Source organism: Rhinopithecus roxellana, chromosome 7, assembly GCF_007565055.1.
Source record: "Rhinopithecus roxellana isolate Shanxi Qingling chromosome 7, ASM756505v1, whole genome shotgun sequence".
In the NCBI taxonomy this organism is placed as follows: Eukaryota; Metazoa; Chordata; class Mammalia; order Primates; family Cercopithecidae; genus Rhinopithecus; species Rhinopithecus roxellana.
The window spans coordinates 113,515,925-113,526,242 of record NC_044555.1 but is presented as its reverse complement, the minus strand read 5'-3'; the positions used below and the strand labels follow the sequence as shown (position 1 = coordinate 113,526,242).

Sequence of the window (10,318 nt, the reverse complement as noted above, 5' to 3'; positions counted from 1 at the left end):
ACACATTCCATGCTCATGGATGGGTAGAATCAATATTGTGAAAATGACCATACTGCCTAAAGCAATCTATAAATTCAATGCAATTCCCTTCAAAATACCACCATCATTCTTCACAGAACTAATAAATACAATCCTAAAACTCATATGGAATCAAAAAAGAGCCTGCATAGCTAGAGCAAGACTAAGCAAAAAGAACAAATCTGGAGGCATTACATTACCCCACTTCAAACTATGCTATAAGGCCATAGTCACCAAAACAGCATGGTGCTGGTATAAAAAATAGGCACATAGACGAGTGAGACACAGTAGAGAATGCAGAAAATAAAGCCAAATACTTACAGTCAACTGCTCTTTAACAAAGCAAACAAAAACATAAATTGGGGAAATGACACCCTATTCAACAAATTGTGCTGAGATAATTGGCAAGCCACATATAGAATGAAACTGGATCCTCATCTCTCATCATATTAAAAAAAACAACTCAAGGTGGATCTAAGACTTAAATCTAAGCCCTGAAACCATAAAAATTCTAGAGGATAACATTGGAAAAATCCTTCTAGAGGTTGGCTTAGGCAAAGAATTCATGACCAAGAATGATACAATGGACTTTAGAGACTTGGGGGAAAGGGCCGGAGGAGGGTGAGGAATAAAAGACTACTAATTGGGTACAGTGTACACTGCTCAGGTGATGGGTGCCCCTAAATCTCAGAAATCACCACTAAAAAACTTACTCATGTAACCAGTCACCATCTGTTCTCCAAAAATCATTTAAATAAAATAAAATTAGAATAAAATAAAATTGGACTTATGCAATTAAAAAAAAAGAACCCCGGGCTTGCCAAAGACTGAGTGGCAGAGGTGGTCACAGAGTCAAAGCAAAAGTAGAGGCTGTCACTTGGTTTGACAGGGCATTGCTGACCACAACGTTAGTAAGGTTGTTGGTATCCAGCCTGGCAAAATATGTACTTGTGATTGGTTAGCAGGGAGTCCCAAAATGAAGCACTCCTTTACCACTACTTAGAATTAAAGTAGTGATTGTTGTCTTTGCACAGCTGAAAGTGGGGTACCAGTTCTGCCAAAACAAAAGCTGCTCATGATTTTATTTTATGTATTATTGTTTTTATTATTTCATTTTTATTTCTTGTGGATACATACTAGGTGTGTACATTTATGGGGTACATGCGATGTTTTGATATGGGCATGCAATGTGTAATAATCACACTGTGGAGAATTCGGTGTCCATCTCCTCAAGCACTTATCCTTTGAGGTTACAAATAATCTAAATACACTCTTTTAGTTATTTTTAAACGTACAATTAAGATTTATTGACTATAGTCACTCTATTGTGCCATAAAATGGTAAGTCTTATTCATTCTTTCTATTTTTTTGTACCTGTTAACCATTCCTACCTCCCTCTCCAACCCCCTACCACCCTTCCCAGCCTCTGTTCTTCTATCTCCATGGGTTTAATTGCTTGGATTTCTGGATGCCACAAATAAGTGAGAACATGAGATGTATGTCTTTCTGTGCCTACTTTATTTCACTTAAATAATGATCTCTAGTTTCATCCATGTGGTTGCAAATGACAGCATCTCGCTCTTTTTTATGGCTGAATAGTACTCCATTGTGTATATGTACCACGTTTTATTTATCCATTCATCTGTTTATAAACACTTAGGTTGCTTCCAAATCTTAGCTATTGTAAACAGTGCTGCAACAGACATAGGAGTGCAGATATCTTTTTGATATACTGATTTCCTTTCTTTTGGGTATGTACCCAGAAGTGGGATTGTTGGATCATGTGGTAGCTCAATTTTTATTTTATTTGTTTATTTTTCTTTCTTTCGTTTTAAAACTTTAGATGTGGGAGTAGATGTAAAGATTTATTCTATAGGTAAACTTGTATCATGGGGGTTTGTTGTACAGATTATTTTATCACCCAGGTATTAACCCAGTACTCAATAGTTATCTTTTCTGAACCTGTCCCTCCTTCCACCCTCCACCCTCAAATAGACCCCAGTGTCTGTTTTCTTCTTTGTGTTCATAAGTTGTCATCATTTAGCTCCCACTTATAAGTCAGAACATGTGGTATTTGGTTTTCTGTTCCTGTATTAGTTTGCTAAGGATAATAGCCTCCAGATCCATCCATATTCCCACAAAAGACATGATCTCATTCTTTTTCATGGCTGCGTAGTATTCCATGGTATATATGTACCACAGTTTCTTTATGCAGTCTGTCATTCATGACATTCAGGTTGACTCCATGTCTTTGTTGTTGTGAATAGTGCTGTAATGAACATTTGTGTGCATGCATCTTTATGGTAGAATTATTTGTATTCTTCTGGGTATATACCCAGTAATGGGATTGCTGGGTCAAATGATAGTTCTGTTTTTAGCTCTTTGAGACATTACCATACTGCTTTCCACAGTGGTGAAACTAATTTATACTCCCACTAACAGCGTGGAAGTTTTCCCTATTCTCTGCAACATTGCCAGCGTCTGTTTTTTTTTTTTTTTTTTTACTTTGTAATAGCAGCCATTCTGACTGGTGTGAGATGGTATCCTATTGTTGTTTTGATTTGAATTTCTCTAATGATCAGTGATATTGAGCTTTTTGCAAGTGCTTGTTGTTCATATGTATGTCTTCTTTATGAAAGTGTCTGTTCATGTCCTTTGCCCAATTTTTAATGGGGTTGTTTGTTTTTTGATTTTCTCTTGTAAATTCTTCTAAGTTCCTCATGCATGCTGGATACTAGACCTTTGTCACATGCACAGTTTGTCAATATTTTCTCCCATTCTGTAGGTTGTCTGTTTACACTATTGATAGTTTCTTGCTGTGTAGAAGCTCTTTAGCTTAATTAGATCCCATCTGTCAATTTTTGCTTTTTGTCATAATTGCTTTTGGCACCTTTGTCAATAAATCTTTGCCCATTCCTATGTCCAGGATGGTACTGCCTAGGTTGTCTTCCAAGGTTTTTATAAACTTGGGTTTCACGTTTAAGTCTTTAATCCATCTTGAGTTGATTTTGTATATGGTGTAAGGAAAGGGCTCAGTTTCAATCTTCTGCATATGGTTAGCAAGTTATCCCAGCACCATTTATTGAATGGGGAGTATTTTCCCCATTGCTTGCTTTTGTCAGCTTTGTCAAAATCAGATGGTCATATATGTGTGGCCTTATTTCTGGGCTCTCTATTCTGTTCCATTGGTCTAAGTGCATGTTTTTGTACCGGTACTATGCTGTTTCGGTTACTGTAGCTCTGTGGTATCGTTTGAGGTTGGATAACTTGATGTCTCCAGCTTTGTTATTTTTGCTTAGGACTGCCTTGGCTGTTAGGGTTTTTTTTTTGGTTCCATATTAATTTTACAATAGTTTTTTTGTTTTTTGTGTTTTTTTTTTTTCTAGTTCTGTGAAGAATGTCATTGGTAGTTTTATAGGAATAGCATTGAATCTGTAATTTGCTTTGGGCAGTATGGCCATTTTAATGATATTAATTCATCCTCTTCATGAGCACAGAATGTTTTTCCATTTGTTTGTGTCTTCTCTGATTTCTCTGAGCAGTGTTTTGTACTTCTGATTGCAGAGATATTTCACCTCCCTGGTTAGCTGTATTCCTAGGTATTTTATTCTTTTGTGGCAATTGTGAATGGGATTGATTGCCTTTCTGATTTGGCTCTCAGCTTGGCTGTTGATGGCGTATAGAAATGCTAGTGATTTTTGCACATTGATTTTGTATTCTGAAACATTTCTGAAGTTGTCAGCTGAAGGAGGTTTTGAGCTAGGACTATGGGATTTTCTGATGTAGAATCATGTCATCTGCAAACAAAAATACTTTTACTTCCTTTCTTCCTATTTGGGTGCCCTTTCTTTCTCTTGCCTGATTGCTCTGGTTAAGACATCCAATACTACATTGAGTATGAGTGGTGAGAGTCTTGTGCCCATTTTCAAGGGGAATCCTTCCAGGTTTTGCCCATTCAGTATGATGTTGGCTGTGTGTTTCTCACAGATGGCTCTTATTATTTTGAAGTATGTTCCTTTAAGACCTAGTTTATTGAGAGTTTTTAACATGAAGGAATGTTGAATTTTATCAAAAACTTTGTCATGTGTTTTTTGCTTTTTGTTCTGTTTATGTGATGAATCACATTTATTGATTTGCATATATTGAATCAACCTTGCATCCCTGGTATGAAGCCTTCTTGATCACAGTGGATTACCTTTTTGATGATTTAGTTCTGTTTATATGATGAATCACATTTATTGATTTGCATATATTGAACCAACCTTGCATCCCTGGTATGAAGCCTACTTGATCACAGTGGATTAGCTTTTTGATGTGTGGGTTGGTGTAGTTTGCAAGTGCTTTGTTGAGCATTTTGCATTGATGTTCATCAGGGATATTGGAGTTTTGTTTTTCTGTTGTGTCTTCACCAGGTTTTGGTATCAGGATGATGCTGGCCTCATAGAATAAGTTAGGGAGGAGTCACTCCTCTTTAGTTTTTTGTCATAGTTTCTGTAGGAATTGTACCAGACCTTCTTTGTACCTCTGGTAGAATTCAGCTGTAAATCCATCTGGTCCTGGGCTTTTTTTGGTTGGTAAACTATTACTGCCTCAATTTCAGAACTTGTTATTGATCTATTCAGGCATTCAGCTTCTTCCTGGTTCAGTCTTGGGGGCGTGTATGTGCCCAGGAATTTATCCATTTCTTCTAGATTTTCTAGTGTATGTACATAGAGTTGTTTATAGTATTCTCTGATGGTTGTTTGTATTTCTGTGGGGTCAGTGGTGATAGCCTCCTTATCATTTCTAATTGTATCTATTTGATTCTTCTCTGTTTTCTTCTTTATTAGTCTAGTTAGTGGTCTATATATTTTATTCTTTTTTTTTTTTTTTCCAGAAAAAAAGCAGCTCCTGGATTTGGTGATTTTTTGGAGGTTTTTTTGTGTCTCTGTCTCCTTCAGTTCTACTCTGATCTTGGTTATTTCTTGTCTTCTGCTAGCTTTGGGGTTTGCTCTTGGTTCTATAGTTCTCTTAGTTGTGATGTTAGATTGTTAATTTGAGGTCTTTCTAATAGTTTTTTGATGTGGGCATTTAGTGCTAAAAATTTCCCTTTTAACACTGGTTTTGCGGCACCCCAGAGATTCTGGTACATTGTCTCTTTGTTCTCATTAGTTTCAAAGAACTTCTTGATTTCTGCCTTAATTTCATTATTTACCCAAAAGTCCTTCAGAACCATGTTGTTTAATTTCCATGTAATTGTATGGTCTTGAGTGATTTTCTTAGTCTTGGCTTCTATTTTTATTGTACTGTGATCTGAGTGTGTATTTGCTATTATTTCAGTCCTTTTGCATTTGCTGAGGATTGTTTTATGTCAAATTATGTGGTTAATTTTACAGTATGTGCCATGTGGTGATGAAAAGAATGTATATTCTGTTGTTTTGGGGTGGAGAGTTCTGTAGAGGTCTATCAGATTCACTTGATTGAGTTCAGGTCCTGAATATCTTTTTTTTTTTTTTTTTTTTTCCTCAGTGATCTAATACTGTAACTGGAGTGTTGAAGTCTCCCATTATTATTGAGTGGGAGTCTATGTTTCTTTGTACATCTCTAAGAACTTGCTTTATAAATCTGGGTTCTCCTGTGTTGGGTGCATATATAATATATTTTTAAGATAGTTGCGTCTCTGTGTTGAATCAAACCCTTTACCATTATGTAATGCCCTTCTTTGATCTTTGTTGGTTTGAAGTCTGTTTTGTCTGAAATTAAGATTGCGACCCCTGCTTTTTTCTGTTTTCCATTTGCTAGGTAGATGTTCCTCCATCCCTTTATTTTGAGCCGCTGGGTGTCATAACATGTGAAATGGGTTTTTTGAAGATAGCATAGCACTGGGTCTTGTGTTTGTTTGTTTGTTGGTTGGTTTGTTTTTAATTCAGTTTGCCACTCTGTTCCTTCTAAGTGAGGCATTTATTTCATTTACATTCAAGGTTAGTATTGACATGTGTGGATTTGATTTTGTCATTTTGTTGTTAGCTGGTTATGATGTTGGCTTGTTTGTGTGGTTGCTTTATAGTGACACTTTCAACTTTTTTCCATCACAATGAAAATAACAAAAGTAACACACAGCTTTACAAAAACAAATTTTTATTAGAAAGCAGTAGAATCTGAGCAGGAAGACAGTACAAAGAATGTAAACGGTGTAAACATCACTACATTCAGCTCAAGCCGATTGAATGCCGAAAGACAATTCTAAATGCTCTATGTGCCCTTCCTAGCAAACTACATCAATTCTATTTTACACAGACAATACACTCTAATTTTGATTAGGTGAAAGTATTTTATCAAAGTCAAACCCAGCGCCAAATACTGGCATCATCACAAACAACTATAAGAATGCTGCTATCTCTGCTAAAACTGGTTTGTTGAATAGCAGCATCACATTTATGATGAGTTAGTGTTGTACATTTGGCTTTATGAGGATCTTATACTTCTGAATTTCAAACATAAAGTTTTCCAACTTGATTGCCCAGTAAGCATCTTTTGCCAGAAATTCATGGAAAATCTCATGTACCAAATATCACACTGACTACAATCAAATCACCCAAGAATAGTCACATTAGACTCACCAGGTTGAATTGTATCTATATCACCTTCCATTTTGCCAGGTTTCCAACACAACTGCATTTTCACAAGACTTAGAAAGTATCAAATCACCTAACCACCACACACAATCAACATAATTCCTATGTATGTCTCTGATAGAAAAATCAGAAAATTGATTTTCTGATAATTAAATGGCCTGTAAGTTTTATTTGGGTTATAATCATAAGCTTTCTTAATTGAATTCATCATTCTCTTTGAATCGATCCACCAAAGTTTGAGTCCATACCACAGGACTTTATTTTTTCACCCAAAAGATCACAACCAGGGCTTAGAACTTCAACTCTGTGCCCTTCTATGCTTCCAAATATTGCCACCAGTGTGTCCATTTGGATATTCCATAATCATAAAGCATGATCTTTACTTACTGACAAGAGTAGATTTGGATCTCTAGGGTGGAATTTCAGCTCATTGATAGCATTTCCGCAGCCAACATAGTGCTTTTTACACTGGATTGTTATGGGATTAATCATCCCAGTTATGCTTCTACTACTATCATAGGTCCATGCACAAGTGTAAAAGTTTTCATCAGCATCAGCATCCATGTAAGATAGCAACAACCAAATTTCTCCTTGTCAATGACATTCACACAAGGTAACTCTGTTGCTTCCTATAGTTCCTAATAGTAATGGATCTTCTTCTTTACTGTGCCAATTAAGTTGAACTCCAAACAGTGGTTGGTTATGATCTTCCTTGAGACTATTTACACATTTGAAAGCATATTTGCATTTCTTTGACTTCCATTTTCCCTTTCCCCAACTTTGCCTTCCAGGTGCATTTGGCATGTTTATAGGTGTATCAGGGTATTCAGTGATTGTACCACTTTCTACTGACAGCGTCATCATTCTCCTCTCCAGAGAGGTGAGGGTTGCTGGTCTCGTCACTGCTCAGCTTCTGCTTCTTCACTGCAGGCATGTCTATTCCCACCAGCACAGTCGACATTTCCCTCTCTTTTTAGTTGTTTGAGGGACCTCCAAACTGTTCTCCATAGTGGTTGCACTAATTTACATTGCCACCAACAGTGTACAGGAGTTCCCTTTTCTCTACACCCTCGCCTGCATTTGCTATTGCTTGTCTTTTGGATATAATCCATTTTAACTGGGATTAGATGATAACTCATTGTAGTTTTGATTTGCATTTCTCTGATAATCGTGATGTTGAGCACCTTTTCATATGCCTGTCAGCCATTCTTACATCTTCTTTTGAGAAATGTCTATTCAAATCTTTTGCCCATTTTTTATCACATTATTAGACTTTTTCCTATAGACTTATTTGAGCTCCTTATATATTCTGCTTACTAAGGCCTTGTCAGATGGGTAGTTTGCAAATATTTTCTCCCATTTTGTGGGTTGTGTCTTCACTTTGCTGATTGTATCCTTTGTTGTGCAGAAGCTTTTTAACTTGATGTGATCCAATTTATCTATGTTTGCTTTGATTGCCTATGCTTGTGAGGTATTGCTCAAGAAATCTTTGCCCAGACCAATGTCCTGGAGATTGTCTCCAATGTTTTCTTGTACTAGTTTTATAGTTTGAGGTCCCAGACTGAAGTCTTTAATCCATGTTTATTTTTGTATATGGCAAGAGAAAGGGTCCAGTTTCATTCTTCTGCATATGGATATCCAGTTTTCACATCACCATTTATTGAAAAAACTGTCTTTTCCCCAGTGTATGTTCTTGACAGTTTTGTCAAAAATGAGTTCACTGTAGGTATTGTGGATTTGTTTCTAGTTTCTCTATTCTGCTCAATTGGTCTATGTGTCTGTTTTTATGCCAGTACCATGTTGTTATAGTTAACGTAGCTCTGTAACATAATTTGAAGTAAGGTAATGTGATTCCTTCAGCTTTGTTCTTCTGGCTTAGGATAACTTTGGCTATCCTGGGTCTTTTGTGGTTCCATAAAAATTTTAGGATTTTCTTTTTTATTTCCGCGAAGAATGTCATTGGGATTGCAATGAATCTGTAGATTGCTCTGGGTACTATGAACATTTTAACAATATTGATTCTTCCAATCCATGAACATGGAATATTTTTCCATTTTTTGGTGTCTTCTTCAATGTCTTGCATCAGTGTTTTATAGTTTTCATTATAGACATCTTTTACTTCTTTGGTTAAATTAATTTCTAGGTTTTCAATTCTATGTGTGGCTATTGTAAATGCAATTGCTTTTTTGTTTCTTTTTCACATTGTTCCCTCTTGGCATATAGAAATGCTACTGATTTTTGTATGTTGATTGTGTATCCTACAACTTTAGTGAATTTATTTATCAGTTCTAATAGTCTTCCTGTGGAGTCTTTAGGTTTTTCCAAATATATATATTTTTTTGTCTGATTGTTGTAACTAGGACTTCCAGTATTATGTTGAATAACAGTGGTTACAGTAGGCATTCTTGGCATGTTCCAGATCTTAGAGGAAAGGATTTCCATTTTTCCCCATGCAGTATGGTACTATCTGTGAGCTTGTCATATATGGTTTTTATTATGTTGCATTAAGTTCTCTCTATCCTCAGTTTTTAGAGGGTTTTTATCATGAAGGGATATTGAATTTTATCAAATGCTTTTTCAGCATCAATTGAAACGAGCGTTTGGTTTTTACCCATCTTTTTTTGATGTGATGTATCACATTAATTGATTTGCATATGTTGAACCATCTTTGCATTCCAGGGTCAAACCCCACTTGGTCATGGTACATGATATTTCTAACGTATTGTTGAATTTGGCTTGCTAGTATTTTGTTGAGGATTTTTGCATCAATATTCATCAGAGATATTGGCCTGTAGTTTTCTTTATTTGATGTGTCTTTGCCTGGTTTTGGTATAAGGGTAATACTGGCCTTATAGAATGAGTTTGGAAGAATTCCCTCCTCCTCCTCTATTTTTCAGAATAGTTTGAACAGGAGTGGTATTAATTCTTCTTTAAATGTTTCGTAGAACTCAGTAGTGAAGCCATCAGTTTCCAGGCTTTTCTTTACTGGGACACTTTTTATTATACCTTCAATCTCATTACTTCTTATTAGTCTGTTCAGATTTTGTATTTCTTCATGGTTCAATCTTGATAGGTTGTATGTGTCTAGAAATTTGTCCATTTTTTCTAGATTTTCCAATTTATTGGCATACAGTAGCTCATAGTAGCCACTAATGATCCTTTGGATTTTTGCGGTATCAGTTGTAATGTCTCCTTTTTCATTTCTGATTCTATTTACTTGGATCTTCTCTCTTTTTTTTTCTGGCTAAATGTTTGTTAATTTTGTTTAACATTTCAAAAAATCAACTTTTGTTTCATTGATATTTTGTACTTTCTTTAAAATTTCAATTTTATTTATTTCTGCTCTGATCTTTATTATTTATTTTCTTCTACTAATTTTGGGTTTGATTTGCTCTTACTTTTCTAGTTCTTTAAGTTGCGTTATTAGATTGTTCATTTGAAATTTTTTCTCTTTGTTAACGTAGGCATTTCTAGCTATAAACTTCCCTCTTAGTACTGATTTTGCTCTATGCCATAGGTTTTGATATGTCGTGTTTGCATTATCACTTGTTTCAAATTTTTTTTCAATTTCCTTATTAACTTCTTCATTGACCCACTAGTCATTCACAAGCATATTGTTTAATTTCCATGTGCTTGTGTAGTTTCCAAAATTCCTCTCACTATTAATTTCTAGTTTTATTCTATTG

General features: G+C 35.6%; 1 pseudogene; it reads right to left on the bottom strand.

The window, feature by feature from the left end:
* Window positions 1-6,338: 6,338 nt before the first annotated feature.
* The window catches only part of LOC104671852, a 28,338-nt pseudogene continuing 24,358 nt past the window's right edge, over window positions 6,339-10,318 (bottom strand).